This window comes from Taudactylus pleione, unplaced genomic scaffold (genome assembly GCF_031769625.1).
Source record: "Taudactylus pleione unplaced genomic scaffold, aTauple2 ptg000114l, whole genome shotgun sequence".
NCBI classification, from domain to species: Eukaryota; Metazoa; Chordata; class Amphibia; order Anura; family Myobatrachidae; genus Taudactylus; species Taudactylus pleione.
The window spans coordinates 1,157,925-1,180,778 of NW_028284516.1; positions in this window are offsets into that span (position 1 = coordinate 1,157,925).

Genomic DNA, 22,854 nt, shown 5'->3' on the forward strand with positions numbered 1-22,854 from the left:
TTAGTTTGCCAATTAGACGGACGCCGGGTCTCCATTCAATATGCTGGGGGTGTACACTTGTCAGGTAAGTAATCATGCGGACTCTCAACACAGGTGTAGCAATTGTTGTGCACATTTAATGTCGGGTTTGCTGCAGTGTTGTCATTCCGTGCCCCGTGATGGAAGCCCCGGTGTGAGGAAGCTCCGAAACAGCTGTCGGGCTGTGACACGTTGGCTCCATAGGATAACAGCACGATTGTTCCATGGCGGTGACGATGCCAATACTGCAGCTGCCTTTATTATGATGATGGAACCTCGCTGTTTGCCTTTAATTCATGAATAACCAAATGGAGCCTGTTGAGTATATACTGCTGCTATTTATGTACATCAGCACTTTTTCTACATGTGACTGTACCGTTTCATGCTGCTCAGAACTTCAATATTAAATGATTTTTTTTTTTGCATATTTGGTGTGCTGGTTTTTTTCTGTGGATACAGAGAAGTTTTTCTATATTTGTTGAACCGTGCACTCGATTTCTGGATGATGGGAGTGTGCATACTTGCCCTGTGGACTTTTCGTTGACCGTCTTCCATGACCTTCTGGTGTCGACAAAATCATTGTTGACCTTTTAATTGTCGACCTTCTATATGAAACCCGACTGGGGCCTTGAGAGGAATACCATCTTCAGGGGAAGGTGATTTACCCAGGACTTAACATTTACCCTTCCATGCTTGATACGTGCCTTAGTTTTAGGGCCCAAAGCGGTTTGCAGTGATCTTGATTTATGGTGGCTGATTTTATCATGTTTTATTGTTGTCAATTGTAAACATTGTTACGCATGTATGATTTTTTTTGAGGGTCCATTTATCCACTTATATCATATCTGAAGGAGAAAAGTGGAGGACCACACAAGCTGATCCACAATAATATATGTTGTGTAAGAATTAAATATTATACTCCATATATTTGATCTACAGATGAAAGATTTTTTTTTTTTAGGTGACTGAATAACCGGAGTAGAGATATTTGTTGGAAATTTTGAACAGACTGTTTCAGCTCTATGGCCAAAACATCTTAATTATTAGTACTGTTGTTTTTCATTACACTAACAGGGGAGCGCTTGTTCATTTATTGTTTATGTACTATTTAATCTGGTGGGTGATTGCGACATGAGAATTAAGCAGCACCCCATATTGGAGCACATATATATATTTATATATATTTTCTCTCGTGTAACTGAAGTGTTTGCATACACATACAATCATTCACATCATTCACATCATACATACATACATCATACAGTATACATACATACAGCATACACATACAATCATACACACATACATCATACAGTATACATACATACAGCATACATCATACAATCATTCACATTGGAGGCCAAACTCATACGGAATCTCTGCATCTGCCATAGGGCTGGTGCAAAATTTGATGGTGCGACCAGTTTTGGACTGGGCATGAAGGGCCTCCCGGGGGAATGCAGTGGTAGGGGCCCGTGCTTAAACGGTGTGACCATCTTCCAGAAGGGGTGTGGCCAGCCACCACAAAGGCTTGGCCGACCACTAGAGAGAGTGCCTGGTCTGGGACCCTCTATAAATGTATATAGTAAATAATGATAGTGCATGCATGATAATGTACCAGATTGATATCTACAAAGCATTATAGTGATGTGGTGACGTGGGTTGTGTCACCCAGTGTGGGGAGGGACGATGTGCCCACCTCTATATCAGGCCCTCCTCTAAATCAGACCTTAAGCCCAAAGCATCTTGGATAAAAGCAGTGGCGTCCCTCCCTGTGGTGTCACCCAGTGCGGGGAGGGACAATGTGCCTATTCCTTCAGGGAGAAGGGGGGGTGTAAGAGGTCCCTGTGCGGAGTGCAGTGCCGGCTCCCTCAGTGACAGGAGTCAAGTGCTGCACCTAATGCTACAGTGCAGCACCCAGCTCCTGTCAGTGAGGGGGGGTTTGCACCTTGGTGTCGACCATCGGCGGGTGACACACGGGTGCGGACAGCCCCCGCACCCCCCCTTGTGATGCCACTAAATAAAAGGTTCTATTTCTATATTATTAATATGTGTCACATGCTCTAAACAGGTTAAATGTGCGCCAAATAGCCTTGAAGACCCACCAGTTGGCCTTGCATTTACCAACCTTGGATACCAATTGTTAGGTGCTGCCAAGAGGGTTAGGGTCATTCTGTGGGAGAAGGTTAGCGTTAAGCTGGGTAAACATTAGACAATATGTTGGACAATATGCCAATTTCCTTTGAATCGAAACAAGTAATCGGCCACATCGTCCGGTGTGTACACACTATTGCCTGCTCCCGCGTGTCATTCGTTGCATCTTCAGATCGGTCTGCAGTTTAGGTCAATCTGAATATCCAGCAGACGAGTCCATGATTCTGGATGCAGCAGGGGAACGATATATCGGTGTGACACTCCTCTGAAGAAATCCCTAATGGGAAGAAACGCGTTAGGAATTGTGAGATACTATCATCCAGCACTTGTCTCCACCGAGCTGCACCCATCTTATCAGATTTGGGGTACGCAGGGATACAACATTCCTCGCCCTGAGCCAAAGACGTAATAGGTTGGGATGTGACAGGTGTTTCTTCAATAGCCGCATCAAGCCGCCAATGTGGGGAGACTGAGCGGATCCTGTCATACAGAGATACCATACCTTACCATTATACTGCTGCAGGAAATTGCAGGTACAGACAGCTTAGGCAGACACTCCCAGGCTGTGTATACTGTGTACCGTCAATAACAACTGGTCGCAAGCCGGGGACGCAATATAAGAGGGTGGACCCTGCCGCGATGTTAACGGGACCCGGTGTTCAGTACTGAGTGTCAGGACATTATACTTGGTACGTCTTCTTAATTGCTAATGCTAAATTTGTGGGACATTAGAGCCAAAGGACATTAATCATACTGTACACACGCAATTTAGTGTTGTATCCTTTCCACACCCGCATTTCACTGTGGAGAACTGTTATTAATCCCTAGCCAGATGCGGCATAAGGATTACTGTAGAAAATATATGTATATGCTTTTTAAAAAGACAAAATCAATTTATTCAATTCATTCTGCCTGTGGAGCTTAAAAAGTGCTTTTTTGCTTATTCATATCTACGTTTTATACAGACCGGAGGAAACATTAATGAAGAGGCATATATAAAGGATCCCCAAAAATTGGGATGACAAAAATTTCCTTTTAACAAATCAACATTAAACAACGATTCAGGAGCCGAAGGAGCAGAATGCGCCATCACTAAGCTCTCGTCCTGGTGATCCCCGTCAGTGCCGTTACGGGACAAAGCAGGCAGTGGTGTTTGCTGCTCGCCTCCCTCTGCCTTTCGATACCACCAGAGATCAAGGGGGTTGTGCTATGGAGCCAGGGAGTGATTTACTTCTCTCCCGTGGGTTGTAGCCTTCCCCCAAACCCCTCCAGTCGGGGCCTTGATTTTAGCAGCACTCCGGCGGACGCTCCTGCAAGAGGTCCCAGAGGCCTCACCCCTTTGGCTGGTGGTGCCCTTGAACCCTCTGGACACTCTCTGTCCCTACTGCAGTACCTGCCAGCGCGCTGCTACGCCTGTTACAAGCCCAGGACAAGCTGATCAGGGAGGACTCTTATGGTGCCAATTTTAGGTGCTATCTACTTACCAGGTATTTACAATACCATTGACTGCTGCAGCACCTCTTGCTCTCCATGGCCTCCTGCCGATCATCTAAATTCCCACTGCTATGTTCTGACTTCACTAAAAAGGGCAACCATGTGACATTCCCTGTCCAAATGACCTGCAGTGCCCTGATGTTCCATTAATGTCAGGCCACCGGGAGTTGCCGTTTGATGGGCCCTTAACACTGTGATGTATGTGTGACCTGATGACACCGACTTTGTCCTCTGCCCTCTGCTGATTCCTTCTTGCTTGCTAAATTATGGTCAAGACTAAAAAAATCTTCTCAAAAAGGTAACACACCCCTTCCAGAGGATTCCCTGACCCAGGCAGATATTCGGCCATTCCTGCAATATACACCAGCCAGGCCTATTGAAGATCTCTCAGCTTCTAGTCTTTCCTCCTCTCCTCCAGTTTCCCCGATGTCATCATCCGCTGATGATCCAGCTCGTACCTCCTCTAAGAGGGACAGAGATCTCCAGGAAATTCTATCATATATGAAAGCTCTACCCACGAAACAAGACTTACAAGATACTATCCGCCAAGAACTGGCAACTGTCCGCCGTGATATTTCACAATTGTCTGACCGTACGTCCTCCCTAGAAGAACGCCAGGACTTGACAGATATATTTATGGCCTCTTTGAAAAACTTTTTCAGACCAAACAAAAGAAATTTGCTTACTGCAATGGAGGATGTCTGATCTCGACAACAGGGGAAGGAGAAACAATATCCGGAGTTTACCTGAAGACGTACCCCAAACAGGCCTGGTAGACGCTCTCACCAAAATATTTAACGACATCTTGGGAAATTATCCTAATGACCTCATCACTTTTGACAGAGCTCATAGTGCACTTAAGCCGAGAGGGCTTCCTGCTGACCGCCCACGTGATGTCATCTGCCGCCATCTGCCGCCTACACTATTTTTCGCAAAAAGAGAATATTATGTGGAAAGTTCAACAGTTAGACTGGATCGATTTTAACGGGACGCAGATTCATATTTTTCAGGATTTATCCTGTCATACCCTTCAGCAACGGAAGTCCCTCAAACCTGTAACAGACTAACTCCGCAAACAACAATTGAAGTACAGGTGGGGCTATTTGGGAGATTTTACATTTTCTTCATATGTTTTGCAAAAGTGTACTCCTTTTCTTTCAATAAAAACAGAATATACAAAAAAAACAACGATTCAGCTGATTTAGAATATTGTGGTGATTTGGGTAAACCAGCTACCTTGCTTCAGTGTTAGTTATTGTAACATTTATTGATACTAATTGGTTATTTTTGAATATTTGATGTTACATGTTTTTAGACATACTATAACATTTTGATTATTATATGATTGGTTTTTACATTTACATGTATGTGTGTTTTATTAGTAAATGATGTTTGGCATATATTGGATTTATTTATTTTTTTACATATATAATAATAAACAGACCAAATTTGTTTTGACACAGTGGAAATTTTCTTTTATTTTTTCATCACTAATTACTAAAGAAATTTATGTACAAGGTGTTCCACAGGGCTTTTATTTTTCTTTGTATGTACTGTTTGCCCTGATTATAGGACATTGTACTGTTCTCAGAAATTCTCCTGCAAAACAAAATAGATAAATACAGTACTACAAATGTCTAATGAATATGTCTGCACATTAAGGGCCTCATTCAGACCCACTCGCAAGCGGCTGTCTGCTCGCAAGTGGGTCGATGGTGTGCACTGCGCATGCGCACGACGTTGTGTCTGATCAAAGGGGGCGTGCTGTCGATGTTGATTGGTGGGCGTGCCGGGGGTGTGCCTGCCAGACGGAGGCGTTCCCAAGGGGGAGTGATTTTGGCTCTGATAGAGCCAAAATCACTCCAGGGCTTGTGGTCGAAAACCCCGACCACAGGCTTCTGGTCGCACTGGCGATGGTCGCGATGGTCAAGACCATCGCGACCATCATCCTGCACGCTCGTATGTGCTGTGGGTGGTGACCCACAGCTATACGAGCGTCCAGGAGGACGCTCCATTTTTATGGAGGACGGCCCTCATTCAGAGCGAGCGCTCTGCTCAGAGCGTCCGGCTCTGAATGAGGGCCTAATTTCCTAGGTTTTATGTGCACACCACTCGAGAAATAGGGTTTAAATCAGTAGTATCCATGAAAGTAAAGTCTAGTGTTACACTATGAGATCATAGGATTGAAACAAACTGTATGCAGTAATCGGAGATACATCGGAGTGTAAGGGACAGTGAGACAGAACAGAGAGACAGCTTGTAGGCTGATCAAGTCCAGGACGGTATACCTAAACTGGTGCTTCTTCAGCCATGACTAATGTTGGTGTCTCACTGCTGCTATGCTGTATAACATCTCTATGCAACAGTAATATTCCCACACGTACTGCTGGTATAGACTGCTGATTGCAACTGGTGTGCCTGTAGAAATGAATCAGTAGCTTCACTTTATAAACAAGTTGTCAACTCTTCTTAAGGAGAATCTAAACTGGCTTAGAGTATGGAAAATTAGAGTTATCTGGGAAATTTAAGAAAGATTAAAATGGCTAATGGTGAGAACGTGCCAGGTTAGGTAGCATCAAACTATAATGAGGGCGTTTGGAGTTCTAGCCTGGAGCCCAGGGCTGTGAGAGGTCCAAACCTTTTATTCAGACACAGAGGTGCAAGTATAAACTGTGATGGTAAAGTGGGCTTAGGAGTTTGCTTATTTATACCATGGACCAAAGGGCCTGATTCAGCATGGATCACAGTTGCTAAAACGCACACAATCGTCCGATTGTTGCGTACTGCGCATGCATAGGCATTGCAGTGCTCGTGTGCAAGCCGGCCATTGCGATCGGGACTGCGATTGCAGCAGCTACGCCGACCCATTGCAGATTGATTGACAGGAAATGCCGTTTGTGGGTGGTGACGGGAGGTGGTCGGCCGAACGTCAGGCGTGCCAGTGCGTTTCATCGCAGTTGCATGGACGTGCATAAATTATCCACTGCCATACCATACGCAGCCTGAGGCCTCATAGTGTGCGCTGAAGTTAGCAATTCCTGAGTGAGGTCTGACCCACCATACCTGTGCTCATGGTTCTGATGGTACTCGACTGCACCAATGTTTTCGCAGTTTTGCTAACCATTACGGAAGTGCGTAGGTGAAGTGAGCATCTCTATGTAGTGCTGCGGCAGCATTGTGATCGCTATGGATTAGTATACTATCGCAGTTGAACTGCGTGTGTACACTATATTGCAATCTGTAGTGAATCAGGGCCAAAGAGCGATATTTTTAAACGTGATTTGAAAAATACTGCAAGTATGAAACTTGCTGTTTATTTGCTCAGCATCTGACTTCTAAGAAGTATACATTATTTGCTGTATTTATTGCTCCCTAATACTACACTTTGCAGATGAGGGATACAGTCATTGAGATTACGGTGGGGAGGTGACTTGGGTTCCCTGACGGATAATGACTGGACGGTGCTATTTAGCTAACTCTGATTAGCTTTGGCCCATGCTTGTTTTCAGCAGATACAACTGTATATAGGGGGTCATTCAGACCCACTCGCGAGCGGCAGTATGCTCGCAAGTGGGTCGATGTTCCCCACTGCGCATGCGCACGACGGAGGGAGCTCCGTCGTGCGCATGTGCGAGACCCGGGGAGCGACGTGCTTCCCATCGCTCCGGGTCTCGCACCAAAGGGGGCGTGCTGTCGATGTTGATTGACAGCACGCTCCCTTTGGTGGGAGTGCCGGGGGCGTGCCTGCCAGACGTTCCCTCTGATAGAGCCAAAATCACTCCAGGGATTGTGGCAGGGAGACCCTACCGCAGGGTCTCCGTCGCAAGTCCATCTTTTTGGCCGCTCGCATATGCTGTGGGTGGTCACCCACAGCTATGCGAGTGGCCAGGAGGCCGCTCCATTTTCATGGAGGAGGGCCCTGATTCAGAGCGAGCGCTCTGGTCAGAGCGTCCGGCTCTGAATCAGGCCCATAGTGCGCAGGGTCTATTGGATCCCACTGTGTTTGGCTAAACATGAGAGGTTGACATCTACCTCTTGCCCTAAATGCAAAGCTTATGGTGCGGATTCCTGGCATTTGCTGTGGTTTTGTCCATCTGTATTAGCACTCTAGTTTGCAGTGACCCGTTGTATTGGTGAGACGGGGATCAAGATCCCCATTGCTGACCCTCGTATCTGTATATATTCGGCTTTGGCTTTTCAGACCCTCTGGATTTTTATCTACAACTTTGTTTTTGTTCTTATAACATTAACCAAAGTTCTTATTGCTGGGTGTTGGATGGCTCTGCATGCTCTGTTCCTTGCTGCCTGGATTGGGTTAGTGAATTCTATTGCCTCTCGTGAAAGCTTTGTTGCACCGTGCCGGAACCCTGAGTCTAATTACTGGGTCCGATGGTGCTCTTCTCCCCGGGCTGCCATGTCCCCATCATGGCTGGGTCTCCAGCAGTGCCAGCCGCAGTGACATGCGGCAGGCAGTTATTCCTCCTCACTGGTACCCCTGCTATGTGTACAGGTGGCTATGGCTCTCTATGAGTGCGTGCTGACCTGTTTAAAATTGACAGAAGTCCACCAAATTGTGACATCATGTCAGCGCCAAATTCAAATCTCCTCCATATATAAGGGAGACTTTGGAAACAAACAAGTGCCAGAGTATTCGGTCTCCTTCCTTGCTCCAGCATTCCTGCTTCCAAAGCTGTTTGCTTATTCTATAAACCTGATCCTGACATAGCATTTCTGCATCAGTTTGCTGATATTGTGCTATTACTGCTTCATTCCTGCACGTCTCCAGTTTAATTCTGCCTCCTAACCAGTGCCTACCAGCTCCATACAGGGAACCCAGACAGAGGGCCGTGCCCTCCGTGTCGGGCACTGCGAAACCCAAACTTTCTTGCGGTGGAAAATTCTTGGAATGTTAGTCTCCGTGCCTCTGTTCTGGGCATTAGTCAATTCCTCAAGTATTGGTCAGTATCCATATTATTATCCTTGTGTTTGCGACAGTATACCCTGGCCATAATTACATGGATGCCGCTGTTAAACCTACGGCAAAGGAGCTTCTGGACCATCTCCTCACCAGAGTGGAGAAACAGGATCAAAACCAGTTCCAGATAATGCAGTGCCTGCAGGCAGTTATGCAGCATGTTGATGCATTACAACCTCCTCAAGTACAACATGCACTGCTTGCTACAGCACCTATTCAAGCTGCAGGGATATTCCCAATACGAATCCCTAACCCTGCAAGATTTGATGAGGATCCCAAAAGTTGTTAGGGGTTCCTAACTCAGTGCTCAATCCAGTTTGAGGCACAGGCAGTCAGTTTCTCCTCTTAAAGAACCAAGGTAGCTTACGTAATTTCTTTATTGTCTGCTCTGGCTTTGGCATGGGATCTCCCCTTTGTGGGTAAAAATTGACCCATTAGTACACAATAGTACAAATTTTCTGGAGGCTTTTAAAAAAGTCTTCATTGAACTTGGATGAGCAACATTGGCTGCATCAGCTATTTTGCGTCTGAAGCAAGGGGCTCTGGGCCTAATTCAGACCCGCTTGTGAGCGCTGAGCGTTTGCAGCACGCCCCCTTTGGTGGGTGTGGCAGGGGCGTAGCTAGCCAGACGGAGGCATTCCCATGGGAACGCCTACTGTCTGGGGCCGTCCCCACTGACATCACAAGTGATGTCAGTGGGAGTGCTTTCGGCTCTGATAGAGCCGAAAGCACTCCAGGGCTTGCGGCAACAAGGTCTCGTTGCAAGCCCGATGGTCGTGATGGTCTTGACCATCGCGACCATCTTCCTGGCCGCTCGCTATAGCTGTGGGGGGTCACCCACAGCTACACGAGCGGCCAGGAGGCCGCTCTACAAATGAAGGACCACCCTGATTCAGAGCGAGCACTCTGTCAGAGCGTCCTGCTCTGAATCAAGGCCTCAGTCCGTCGAATCGTATGCTGTGCAAGTCAGAATGCTCGCTTCAGAACTGGTTTGGAATAATGAAGCCCTGGTAGTAGCTGCTTTTGATAGGGGTTGTTGGAGTGAATTAAGGATGAGTTAGCATCCAGAGAATTACCATAATTGGATGAGTTAAGCTCTTTATTTGTCAAGGTGGCTCTCTGCCATAGAGAGAGCTAAAGAAAGCTCAAGAAGGACAGCAGTCAAGACTCTTTAATTTCAAGCTCATCGCATCTTCCAGCTGAGGAAACCGAGAGGAGGCCAAAGAACAAGCTGTATCTATATTGTGGGTATTTACGTCACCTTCACTTGAACTGTTCCGAGCTTCCGGGAAATGAGAAGGCCTAACTGATCATGGGGTGGTCAGGTTAGGTTACAGTTCAACTCACCTCAAAGGGCAAAAAGCCATTTCAGTACACCATTGAACTAGTGCTCTTACTATTGGAAAAGTCACCGAAGCAGCTTGAGGCCTTTCTTGACTTAGGTGCCAAAGATAAATTCATTATGGCCGAAAAAGTTCAACAATACGGGGCTCCCTATGTGCCTCTGCGGGTTCCTCTCTGCATATTTGAGGTGGATAATAGTAAGATTCCTATGGCTACTCTTTGGAAATTGGTGCTTTCCATAATGCTGGGCATACACTATACAATTATATGTCAGATATCTGTCCAATCTGGCTGGTTGGAATGAAAACCTGGTAATGTATGGGAGTAAATGACAGTCAATCATATGGTTTTAAACACTGGAAAACAGATGCCCAGCATAAGGAATAGATTTCCTTCTAGGTACTTCTCTCAGCTGAGAGTCCAATCATCCTGGGTCTCCAATGGTTACTCCTGCATGCTCCAACCTTGGATTGGAACAAGTCTCAGATTTTATCCTGGGGTCATCACTGTCACCAACAATGTCTACCCACAATTAGTCCTCTGAATAAAGCTGTTTTGAGATCAGTTCTCTCTGCCAGTTTAGTACTTGGCCTTTTGTGATGTATTTAGTGAAAAGTCTGCAGAGACCCTGACTGTCCATCAGGAATGGGACTGCCCCATCAAACTATTACCTGATAAATCACCACTTCTGCCCATACTAGAGACCCAGGCAGTCACTGAGAACATCAAGGAGAACCTAGAGTATGGGTTCATCATAGAGTTCATTTAAAAAAAAAAATAATATATGGAAGTCTCAGAGATGGAGAGGGGGGCTGAACGCCATCACCATGAAGTAATCATACCCCTTACCCTAAATTTCTGAGCTCTTTGATAGAATCAAAGGAGTGGAAGTTTTTACCAAATAAGACCTATGTGGAGCCTATGTGATCAGGATCAGGTTAGGGGATGAGTGGAAGACAGCTTTTAACACTCACGATGGACATTATGAGTATTTGGGCCACCGCAGCGGCTCACAGGCCCGACGGGTACCAGTTATTGCTAAGCGTCTGAGAGACTGTGTCAGACCAGCCACAATGGTCGATGGTCCTGACGATTGCTAGGCAACTGGCCACACTGCTGTTGGTCCTGGCTGTTAATACAGCCAGGATGCATTAGTTGTACCTGCAGCTACTCAGCTGCAGTATAATTAATTGTAAGTGGCCTGTGTTTCTATGTGCAGCTACCCAGCTGCAGTGTAAAGAATTGTAAGGGACCTGTTTCTGTTCTAAGGTTCTGATTGTCTTCCTGAATAGTTAAAGTATAGTCAGGGCTTTGATGCAATGCCGGTTAGTGGGTTATAGCTTCTGTCCTGCCAGTAGTTACCTGCCCTGCTGCAGTATTCTCGTCGTTTCCTGACAGTTTTGCCAGCCATTCTTGCATGTCTTTTTGACTCTGCTTGTAGGAATCCCTGCCTGCACTCTGTCTTTGCCATTCTTGCATCTGCCTAGTAATCTTCCTTTTTATGGACCTGGATTCTCTCCTGCTTCCACCTCAGCCCATTTCTTGTGCTGCCTAGATTCCACATTGACTCTTTGTACCTGAGTTAAGTCCTGGCGGCATCTTAGTACCGGGTGAACTTACTTCACCCGCGAAAAACAGCTGCTATAGGTGAACACCTTTATTAATCTGCAGGAGTCATGTGGTAATCTAGGCATGCATGGCAGCCATTCAGATTAAGCAAAACTTCAGCTATTTTCCAGAAGTATATGAACTATATTTTTTGGGACCTTTTGTATAAATACGTTATCATCTATTTAGATGACATTCTGATCTTTTCTAAAGACTTAACCAGCCATCGCAAGCATGTATGTAAAGTTCTTTCTCATCTTAGCACAAACTAACTTTATTGTAAACTGGAAAAACAAATAGAAAAAGATCACATTCCTGGGACATGTTATCTAGGACCAGATTAACAATGGGGCAGGTGGAGCTGCAGCTCCAGGCCTCCCATTGAAAATAGGCCCACAGGATACACTGACTGCAGTGCAGACAGGAAAAAACAATGTTTTTCCTATCACCACCAACAGCCCAGCTCACTCACCTCCCGGCTGCCCAAAGCTAGCAGCCCATTCTCACCCCGTCTCCTCAGCTGGTCAACCGGCTGGCCCAAAGCTCCACTCCCAAATCATCTGATGCTTCACCCCCTGTACCGTGCTACCCCAAAGCTGTGTACACTAGGCATCTAGCTCAGATGGGAATGCAGCCCAGCATGTCCAGATCACACAGGTCAGTGTAATGTTTTGCCTCTGTGTATATGTATATGTATATGCCAGGGCCAATGGGCGATGTTGTTAGCAAGGGCCATGCCGAATGCAGCATGGCCCACGCTGTCGCTCCATTGCTGCCAGCATCAGCAAGTGCGTACCCCCACCAGGGGCTGTCGCTGCCAAGGTCGGGCTGGGTACACATCGTCTAGACTGTACCCAGCCTAACTGTAACCTCCCCCTAGTACCTAACCCTTCCTGCAGTGCCTACCCTATACTCCTCTCTCCCACAGCCTAGCCCTAAACTCCCCCTAGTACCTAATCCCCCCGCAGTGCCTACCCTATACTCCTCTCCCCCACAGCCTAGCCCTAAACTCCCCCTAGTACCTAACCCTCCCTGCAGTGCTTACCCTATACTCCTCTCCCCCACAGCCTAGCCCTAAACTCCCCCTAGTACCTAACCCTCCCTGCAGTGCCTACCCTATACTCCTCTCCCCCACAGCCTAGCCCTAAACTCCCCCTAGTACCTAACCCTCCCTGCAGTGCCTACCCTTCTCCCCCACAGCCTAGCCCTAAACTCCCCCTAATACCTAACCCTCCCTGCAGTGCCTACCCTATACTCCTCTCCCCCACAGCCTAGCCCTAAACTCCCCCTAGTACCTAACCCCCCCGCAGTGCCTACCCTTTACTCCTCTCCCCCACAGCCTAGCCCTAAACTCCCCCTAGTACCTAACCCTCCCTGCAGTGCCTACCCTATACTCCTCCCCCACAGCCTAACTTTAACCTCCCCCTAGTGCCTAACCCCCCTGCAGTGCCTATCCTATACTCCCCCTCCCAACAGCCTAACCCTAACCTTCCTTAGTACCTAACCCTATACTCCTCCCCCCAGAGCCTAACCCTCCCTGCAGTGCCTACCCTATACTACTCCCCCCACAGCCTATCTCTAACCTCCCCCTAGTGTCTAACCCCCCTGAAGTGACTACCCTATACTCCCCCCCCGACAGCCTAACTCTAACCTTCCCTAGTACCTAACCACCCTGCACTCCATATCCTATATCCCCCTCCACAGTCTAACCCTACCCTTCCCTAGTACCTAACCCTCCTGCGCAGCCAAACCCTATACTCCTCCCCCACAGCCTAACCCTCCCTGCAGTGCGTATCCTATACTCCTCCCCCCACAGCCTAACTCTAACCTCCTTCTAGTACCTAACCCTCCCTGCAGTGCCTACCCTATACTCCTCCCCCACAGCCTAACTTTAACCTCCCCCTAGTGCCTAACCCCCCTGCAGTGCCTATCCTATACTCCCCCTCCCAACAGCCAAACCCTAACCTTCCTTAGTACCTAATGCTGCTGCGCAGCCAAACCCTATACTCCTCCCCCCACAGCCTAACCCTCCCTGCAGTGCCTACCCTATACTACTCCCCCCACAGCCTAACTCTAACCTCCTCCAAGTGTCTAACCCCCCTGAAGTGACTACCCTATACTCCCCCCCCCCACAGCCTAACTCTAACCTTCCCTAGTACCTAACCACCCTGCACTCCATATCCTATATCCCCCTCCACAGCCTAACCCTAATCTTCCCTAGTACCTAACCCTCCTGCGCAGCCAAACCCTATACTCCTCCCCCACAGCCTAACCCTCCCTGCAGTGCGTATCCTATACTCCTCCCCCCACAGCCTAACTCTAACCTCCTTCTAGTGCCTAATCCCCCTGCAGTGCCTACCCTATACTCCCCCCCCCCCCAGCCCCACCATAGCCTAATCTTTCCTAGTAACTAACCCTCCTGCGCGGCCAACACTATATTCCTCCCCCCCCCACAGCCTAACCTTAACCTCCCCTAGTACCTAACCCTCCTGTGCAACCAAACTCTCTACAATTTCATATTAACATGATGAATGTTGACCTTATGACTGTCAACATATGACACCACACCTGCTTGTGTACCCTTAATAATGCCTCAAGCTCCTATACTCTCCCAATTTACCACTGTATGTGTGTGTAATATATACTGTATATAGCAGTTGAATGGCTGCCACTCTGGACGGCTTGTATAAAACACACTAAAATCCATTTAGGTTATCAACATTTCAGAACTTGTATTCATTCTTTTGTCAGGATTACCAAAGGGATGAATACAAGTTCTAAAACGTTGATAACCTAACTGGATTTTAGTGTTTTTTATATAAGCCGTCCAGAGTGCTGCACATTCAACTGCTACATGGTCCTCTCCCTTCACAGGCAGAGGTAATTAGGAGGGCACCAGCCACCATAGCACCATACTTTGCACATGAGTGCCACACACTCCTGCATTGATAGACGGCACTCCATGGATTTAAAGAAGCTTCTTTAAATACGTGGAGTACCGCCTATCATAGCAGGACTATATCACACACACAAAGTCATCTGCAAAGCAAAGCTGGCACCGAAGCGCCTGGTGCCATCCTTGCCCCCTAAGCACATGATGTTATGACGTTGCGCAGAGGGGCTGGGGCCGCCTGCACCTCCAGGTCCATAATTAGATAGTGTATATGCAGAAGGGTTAGCCAATAAACATCTTCAAATGCTGCTGCAATGGTCAGATTGGGAGGCTGGGATAGCGTTTGCTGCACACACTCGTACAAGCATGTAGCAAAAATCGTATGCAGGGACAGAGCTTGCGATAAAGCCATTTCCCTGTGAATCCAGATCACATACTTTTCACTGTATTTTCTGCTAAAAATACAGTGAGTATGTGTCCACTCATGCACTGCTGGCCGCCAACACCCCTCTGTGACTGCCACCCCCATGTTTTACCCCCCTGGATTACCTCCTAGTTTACACTAACCTGCCTGGTGAACTGTGCTCTTGTGAAATAATCTTTCTAGGGCTCCAGTCAGCTGGTTTCCAGGATCCCGCACTGTGACCCCGGTCAGCTGCTCCATGCAGCTGACCGGACCACCAGAGGACCTCACTTGAGCACCGATCTCCGGTCCCTGGAAGCAGGTAAGTGTTTAAGGTTTTTTTTTAATTATTATTATTTTTTTAAGTGATCAGATTGTGGTCTATTTAGACCACACAAGGCTGATCACAGGAGCCGACTCCCGGCTTGTTAGAGCAGAGCAGGAGTCGGGGAACTAGAGGAAGCCCTAATAACGTCATCTCCAGGTGGCGTTATTATCACAGGGCTTATCCCGGTATTTTTTCACAATATATTTTTAGTAATCTGAGCAGATCACATTTCCCATTACAAGACTGCTAAATGTGATCTGTTTACTAAAAATATGTGAATTGAACATACCCAACATTAACCCTCCCTTAGTGGTGCCTAACCCTCCCCCCATAGCCTAACCCTAACACTCCCCAGGGGGTGCCTAACCCTAATGTTCCCCCTGGGGCTGGCTAAACCTAACCCCCCCATCTCCGGGAACAGTGTCTTACAGGCATCTGGACATTTGGGCTTACGGCGTTTGGGATGCCGACACCGGTATCCTGATATCATTTGGGATAGTGGTATCGCCATTTTGCCAACAGTCAGGATTTCGGCATCAGTATATCGGCGGCCGGGATCCTGTCCACCGGCATTTTAACTACATCCCTTTGAGGTGAATTGGTGGTGATTTTGACAATCACGTATTTACTAAAGGCAAAACCGTCTCAAAATCCATAGAAATGCCACTTCACACACAAATAGTACTTCAAATAGACCATCGGTACTTCCCCATTACCATCAGTAGAAAAAGCTTATTTACTACAAGTCGATTTGAAAATAAACCACAAATAGACCAAAATTTTACCCAAAGGGGTCATTTTACTAAAGTGCGGGTTTTTAGAAGTGAAGACGTTGCCCATAGCAACCAATCAGATTCTAGCTATTATCTTCTATAAGGTGCTAGATAAATGTTAAATAGAATCTGATTGGTTGCTATGGGCAACATCTCCACTTCTAAAAACCCGCACGTTTCGCTGAGAGCTTTTTCAAAGATTTTTATTTAAAAAAAAACTCTCAGCGAAACGCGCGTTGGCATTATGCCCCGCCGCGTGTAATCCATGCTCAGTGTAAATAGATAGAATTGTCCAGTTACAGGACGCTAGATAGGATATTCGAACCTGCTTACTTACTGTATGTTTCACCAGCCGTCATATCGGCAACAGGGTTCAACACTCAATGTATGTGATATTCAATTTGTGATCCGGTTACACAATACGGGCAACATGTCCGCATAGTATATATTAGTTCAATAAACCGGATACAACAAAATCTGACCATAATACTTGTCCAAGTATAGGACATTGCACTGTGTCTGAATCTGCATATTTGTTATACAGTTAACTAGGCATTGAACCAGTGACAGTACTTCATAGTTAGTGTCTATGATATCTACACTGCAGTCTGATTATTAAACATAGAGACAAAGGACCTCATTCAGAGCCAGACGCTATTTGCGCTCGCTCGTTCAGAAAAAAGGGATGGCTATTCAAATTAACCGTTTGCTCTTTGCGGTCTGTTCACGCCTCTAGGTCTGAACGAGCAAACAAAACATGCGGTTGTTTTTTGGAAAACTACGCCCTCTGGCCGCTCGCAGTATATTGAATTGAGGGCCTGATTAAGACCTGATCGTTAAGATGCGTTCACTTGTAGCTGCCGATGGTTCGCATTGTGCGCATGCGTACGCATTGCAGTGCACGTGTGCAGACCAGTCTCAGTGATCGGGAAGTGTACGCTCGCTGTGCATAGACTGCCCCGCTGAATGAGTGACATAATTAAGACGCAGCGTCATAGTACACGTCACCTGGCTGAATTTTACACTGAAGTGCTCGCAGTGCTTACGGTAGAGTATGGTCAACCGCAAGTGCTGCGTTCACTTCTGATGATACTGATGGTTACATACACATCCTGGAGATGACGTGCGCAAGTGGGCGTCTTAAGACAGGCTGGTGGGCGTCTGCATACACAAAGCGATCGCACTCCAAGACATAGTGGGCGTGCTTATGCCTTGCCGTGCAATCGCCTGCCTTGCAGTTAGCTAGCCGGATTTTCATACGCATCAAGCAAGCAAACGCATCTAGTGATGGGTATGCTTTTTGGGTTGCAGATGTCTCTTAAATTACATATCTTAATGATACTGTATGTGTAAGTTAAAACCAGGAACATCTCTAAGTGACGTGGTTGACTTGCATCTCTCTGCCCTTTCTACACTGAATGTATACATGAACTCACCCGACCCACCTCTTCAAGGCCAAGGGGCAGTAAATATAGTATATGATCAATTCAAAGTACAGATGCAAGTTGTGTGCATTCGCAGTGTGACAGCATTCTGCAAGTTGCATTTTGGCCTTACAATAAGAACACTTGTTGGCTTTTGAAAATAACAAAGTAATCCAACTAGTTGCTGCTTCATTTTCCAAGCAGATTTGCATGTTTGTTTATGGAGCTGAGACAGATAAATCTGTGTCAAAATCATCTCTCTCTCTCTCTCTCTCTCTCTCTCTCTCTCTCTCTCTCTCTCTCTCTCTCTCTCTCTCTCTCTCTCTCTCTGTATATATAAAATCAGCAAGGAAAAAACGGGGGGGGGGGGGGGTTGTAGGCGCCATAGGCAACAAAAAAACGGGGAAAGGCTGGGGGAAGTTGTGGTTTTTAACTTAGCCAGTTATTGCCCCACTGAACATGAAATATCAGTGTTGTCTAGGGGTCTTTCTTTTGTAAGGACCCGTAAACAACATACGTTTGATTTTAAAATAGAGCATTATCGTTTCCATCGTCTTTTTAAATTGAAAGATTATTTTGTTAAACACCCTAGGAAATGTGAACAGCAAGTTAAGTTTAAACCTGAAAGCTCCTTTCCCCTGGTAGGAATCCCTCTATTGAAACCTTCATCAAATTAGTTAAATGTGACACTATACAATTTATGAAAAAACAAAAAATGTCCTACTCTAATTTAACTAAGGAAGAGAATCTGGCACTAAGGGCCTGATTCAGAGCAGGACGCAATTAGCGCTCGCTCGTCCTGAAAATAGGGGTGGTTATTCAAATGAACCGTTCGCTGTTTGCGGTCTGTTCACGCCTCTAGGTCTGAACGAGCGAACAAAACTTGCGGTCGTTTTTTGGGAAACTACGCCCCCTTTGCCGCTCGCATCCTACGTCATGTCCGCTATTTATAAGATTAATCGAGTACATCGAACAGGGTATGAGCTGCTCGCTATTCTTGTGGTTGGTTTTTGCTACCACAATTTTGCGAGCAGTTCTGGCAAAAAAAAAACCCAGTGACGTGGTCAATGACGCTGCTGTTTTAAATATGCACACCCATGAAACGCCCGTTTTGACCTTTAAGCACGCCTGCGATCGGATCTCCACTCCCGTTTTCAAGCACCTTCCCTTGTTACCACCCACATACGCCTCATCCTGTCACTCAAATTAGCAGGCATTCGCTATTTTGCGAGCACATGAATTTCGGCCGCACTGACTTGTTCGCGCATGCGTATAACGATCTGTACGCATGCGCAGTTGGGCAAACATCGCTCGGAGCGAACAAGCTGCCGCTTACGAGTGGCTCTGAATCAGGCCCTAAATTCATTGAGGGATTATAAGGATATTGTCATACGTCCCTCAGATAAGGGGGGTGGAATAGTTCTCCTGAATAAATTAGATTATGTAACGGAAATTAATAGACAGTTGTCTGATATCGATTGTTATAAGTTGTTAACTTATGACCCTACCTATACATATAAAAAGGAAATTGATGCCATCATTAAACTTGGACTAAACAACAAATGGATTGACGAATCTACAATTTTATTTTGACTCAACCCACCCTAGGGTACCTATAATTTATAGTCTACCCAAAGTGCATAAAACCTTGTTTAAGCCCCCTGGGAGGCCTATTATTTCTTCCTGCGGCTCATTGTGCCAACCACTGTCCAAGTTTATTGATTTTTGGCTTCAACCGGTTGTACAGAACATCCCATACTATTTAAAAGCTACTACAGAGTTTATCAACAAATTAAATACATTGGGAACACTCCCTGAATCCAGTCTCTTAGTAACTTTGGACATAGTCAGTCTTTATACCAACATTAAACATGAGGATGGTCTTGAGGCAGTCAGGGAGCTTGATTCCACCAGTCCACACTATATGGGTCCACACATTGAATATCTGTTATTATTAATTGAATTAGTATCACATAAGAATTATTTTCTTTTTAAGAATTTGTTCTTTCTTCAACTACAAGGCACATCTATGGGGTCTAATATGGCCCCGGCTTATGCAAATTTGTAGATGCACCTATACAAAAAATGTCATATCATGGGTAATTCTTTTTTTTTCAAAATATATACATTTTTATGTTCATTATATCGATGACCTATTTGTAGTGTGGACTGGTGGAACTGAACTCCTGACCCAATTTGTGAATCTTCTCAATTCGCTTGATACTACCATCAGACTCACACTCTCCTTCAGTGAAACAGTAATTAATTACCTTGACGTCTGTATATCCATTCAAGACAATAGACTTTCAACTCATATTTTTAGGAAGCCCACAGATAAAAACACATTGCTTTTTTGGGACAGCTTTCACCCCTTGCCACTGAAACGTGGTTTACCACTTTCCCAGTTGCTTAGAGTGGTTTGCATTACCTCTAATTCTTTGGAGATTCCATTGGCCCTCAAAGAAATGGGCAACAAATTCTTGGATAAGGGATATGCCTCTAAGGAAATTAACGAGTCCATCACACATTGCCTAAATTTGACACAATCTCAAGCACTAATTTGGCAGGACATGCAGTAGCCAGCCCGAGCGACTTACTTTTATATCTACTTATGCTATTGCATCCAAACACATCTGTGATGTTATACTTAGGCACTGGTATGTTATTCAAACAGATTCGAACATTGGTTATTTGTGTCAGGAGAAATCCATGTTTTGCTCCAAAAAAAGTAGCAACACTAAAGATATCGTGGCTAAGTCAGACATTGGACCAATCTCTTCGTCTCACTGGTTGAAACCCAAGAATGGGATTTTCAAGTGTCATGGATGCATTAATTGCAAATATTTGATCACGGGTTCTAATTTTCTACATCCTACAAGTGGATTTAAACATGAGATTAAATATCGCTTGAACTGTGACAGCCAAATTGTTATGTATCTTATAATCTGTCCCTGTCAGATCATTTATATGGGGAAGACCATACGTTCTCTAAAAGAATGAATGCTTTACATCGTTAATCTATAAAAAAGGCAATATCTATTATTGACTCTAATACTCCACCTGTCGCAAGTCATTTTACATCACATAAGCATACTGTGAAAGACTTTTGTTTCTTTCCATTAGATCACATTCCGCCATTGAGGAGAGGTGGTGACCGTGGTAAATTGCTCCTACAAAAGGAATGCTAATGGATACACCGTTTAAATACTTTGGCTCCTCTTGGATTGAATGAGGAGTTTTCTTTCAACTGTTTCCTATAAATGTAGTGGAGATGTGTGAGTCTGATAGGCCCAATAAATTTTTTTGGTCATGTGAATAAGGTTGTGTTTCTCTTTTTTTTCTTTTTTGATCATGTAAATAAGGACGTGTGAGTTTGATATATTTATCATGTCACTATATTTATCATTCTATATCTTTTATTGGTTATGGCACTCTCCTTTTCAGGTAGGTAGTTTTTTGTGTTATTTTTTTTTATTTTCTTTTTTGGGATTTCTGCATCTATATACCTGATCTAGTCTATTGTATCTATTCATTCTAATTCGAGACACCATGTAGATGACTGTGATAGCCTTTATACGTGCTTAGCACTGTTCTCAGGGAAGCATTAGTTTTAGGTAGGGATGTTGTTTACAGTTGTCATGGTGATCTAGGTATATAACCCAGAGCAGTGTCTGTGTGGTTGCTATGGTTACGGGAGACTGCCACTGATTGGCAGCGGCTGCATGTTCCATGATGTCCTACACAGATTGGCCCGTTCGCGCCCCTGGTTCCCGTGGTGACGCGCGACCACTTCCGCTTTTGCAGGATGGTCGTTGCGTCACTTCCGGTTTTTACCATGGGAGTGTGTATGGATGTGTTTGCATACTCGGGCTGACTATTCCCAGGTGAGTGGTATTGTCACTTAGTGTCGGGGGTATATATATGTCGTTTTGCCCTCAGTATAGCTGTGCTCCTGACAAAGGTGGTAATTGACCACCAAAACGGCTATTGGGCTGGCTACTATAAGGGAAGATGCGTGCCATGTAGCAGTTATGATGAGTATACCTATTCTGCTTTTTTTGATGGGATATTGAACGCCTCCCTGGCATTGTGGATTTGCACTTTATGTGATCATGTTTATTACTATGGATACCTATTGGATATAAACATTTTCTATTTTGGATGTGCTGACTCTTTTTTTATGTATTAACATTTATGTGCCAGGCACTCCTACCACTTGAATTGAAGGTGTGTGCTGCTTGTCTAATGTGAAGCGCTATATATATATATATAATATAGTCCCTGGTTTAGGTGTCGGTCTGTTCATTCAGGCTAATCTCTTGAACCTATGCAGGAATTTTGATGGGGTTTTCATTATTATATACAGCATTGATTGAGGAAGGTTTAGGTGTATAAACCATTCATCTGTGATAAAAGGGAGCCGAACAGTGGCGATTTTAGAGAAGCAAAGTTACAGGAAAAGATCTTGCACCAAGCTGCTGTACAGGAGATGGCCAGGGTGCTGAAACAGGAAGAGACACTGCAGGTCAATCAGAGATAGCAATGTGCCCTGTTGATTAGCAGCAGCCTAGAGAGCGGAGGAGTCAGGGACTGAGCACATCTGAGACACACAGAGAGTCAGAGACCGCCTCCAAGGAAACCCATGAAGATGCTCTGAAGCAGACACAGTAACCAGGAAGGAGCCAGGGGAGGCAAAGCTACCAGGATTTTTTTTAAAACACCAACCATCGGAACACCATCGAATGATTTTCATTCAATGGTGGCAAACATCAGCCACCACCATCAAATAGTAAAATTACTACCATCAGAACAAAAACATCAACGGTTAGTAACCATCGGATTCTGATGTCCATCCCTACACTGAACCTGCAGATGGACTCTGGCCACCACTCCTCCACCATAAAGTGCTCCCTCTCCAGTGTGTTATTCCCGCTCAGTCACATGCCCTCAGTGAACAGGAGGCACCTCCCATGGAAGTCAGCGCTGTTCTCGGACAGGGACACCATGACGAGGAACCTCAACAGGAAGCCCAGGAATTACAGGGTACATTGTGCAAAAAGGACATTGCTCACTGGCAGGTTCGGCAGCTGGGAAGGGGTGCGCATGGATTCTTCAGAAATATGCACAGGTGCTCCAGCCCCGGGGACATGCTGCAGATACGTCTTATGGTACTGTAGCTGCTCTCATTCATAATCTTCCTGCCTTTCCCACACATCCCAGTGGTCGGGCTCCAGCCAGCTGCAGGGATAGCAGTGGGGGTAGTGGTAAGTGTCGTAACCAGGGGGGTCAAGTGGGGCACATGCCCTGGGTGCGGGGCCAGGCCCAGCAGAGCGGGGCGCCGCAGGCCAGGACATTGTACCCGCACCATTCACAACCATTGCACCGCAGCCACCCATCCGCCATCATTGCACCACCGAGCAAAGGCCCATGGTGCTCAGCG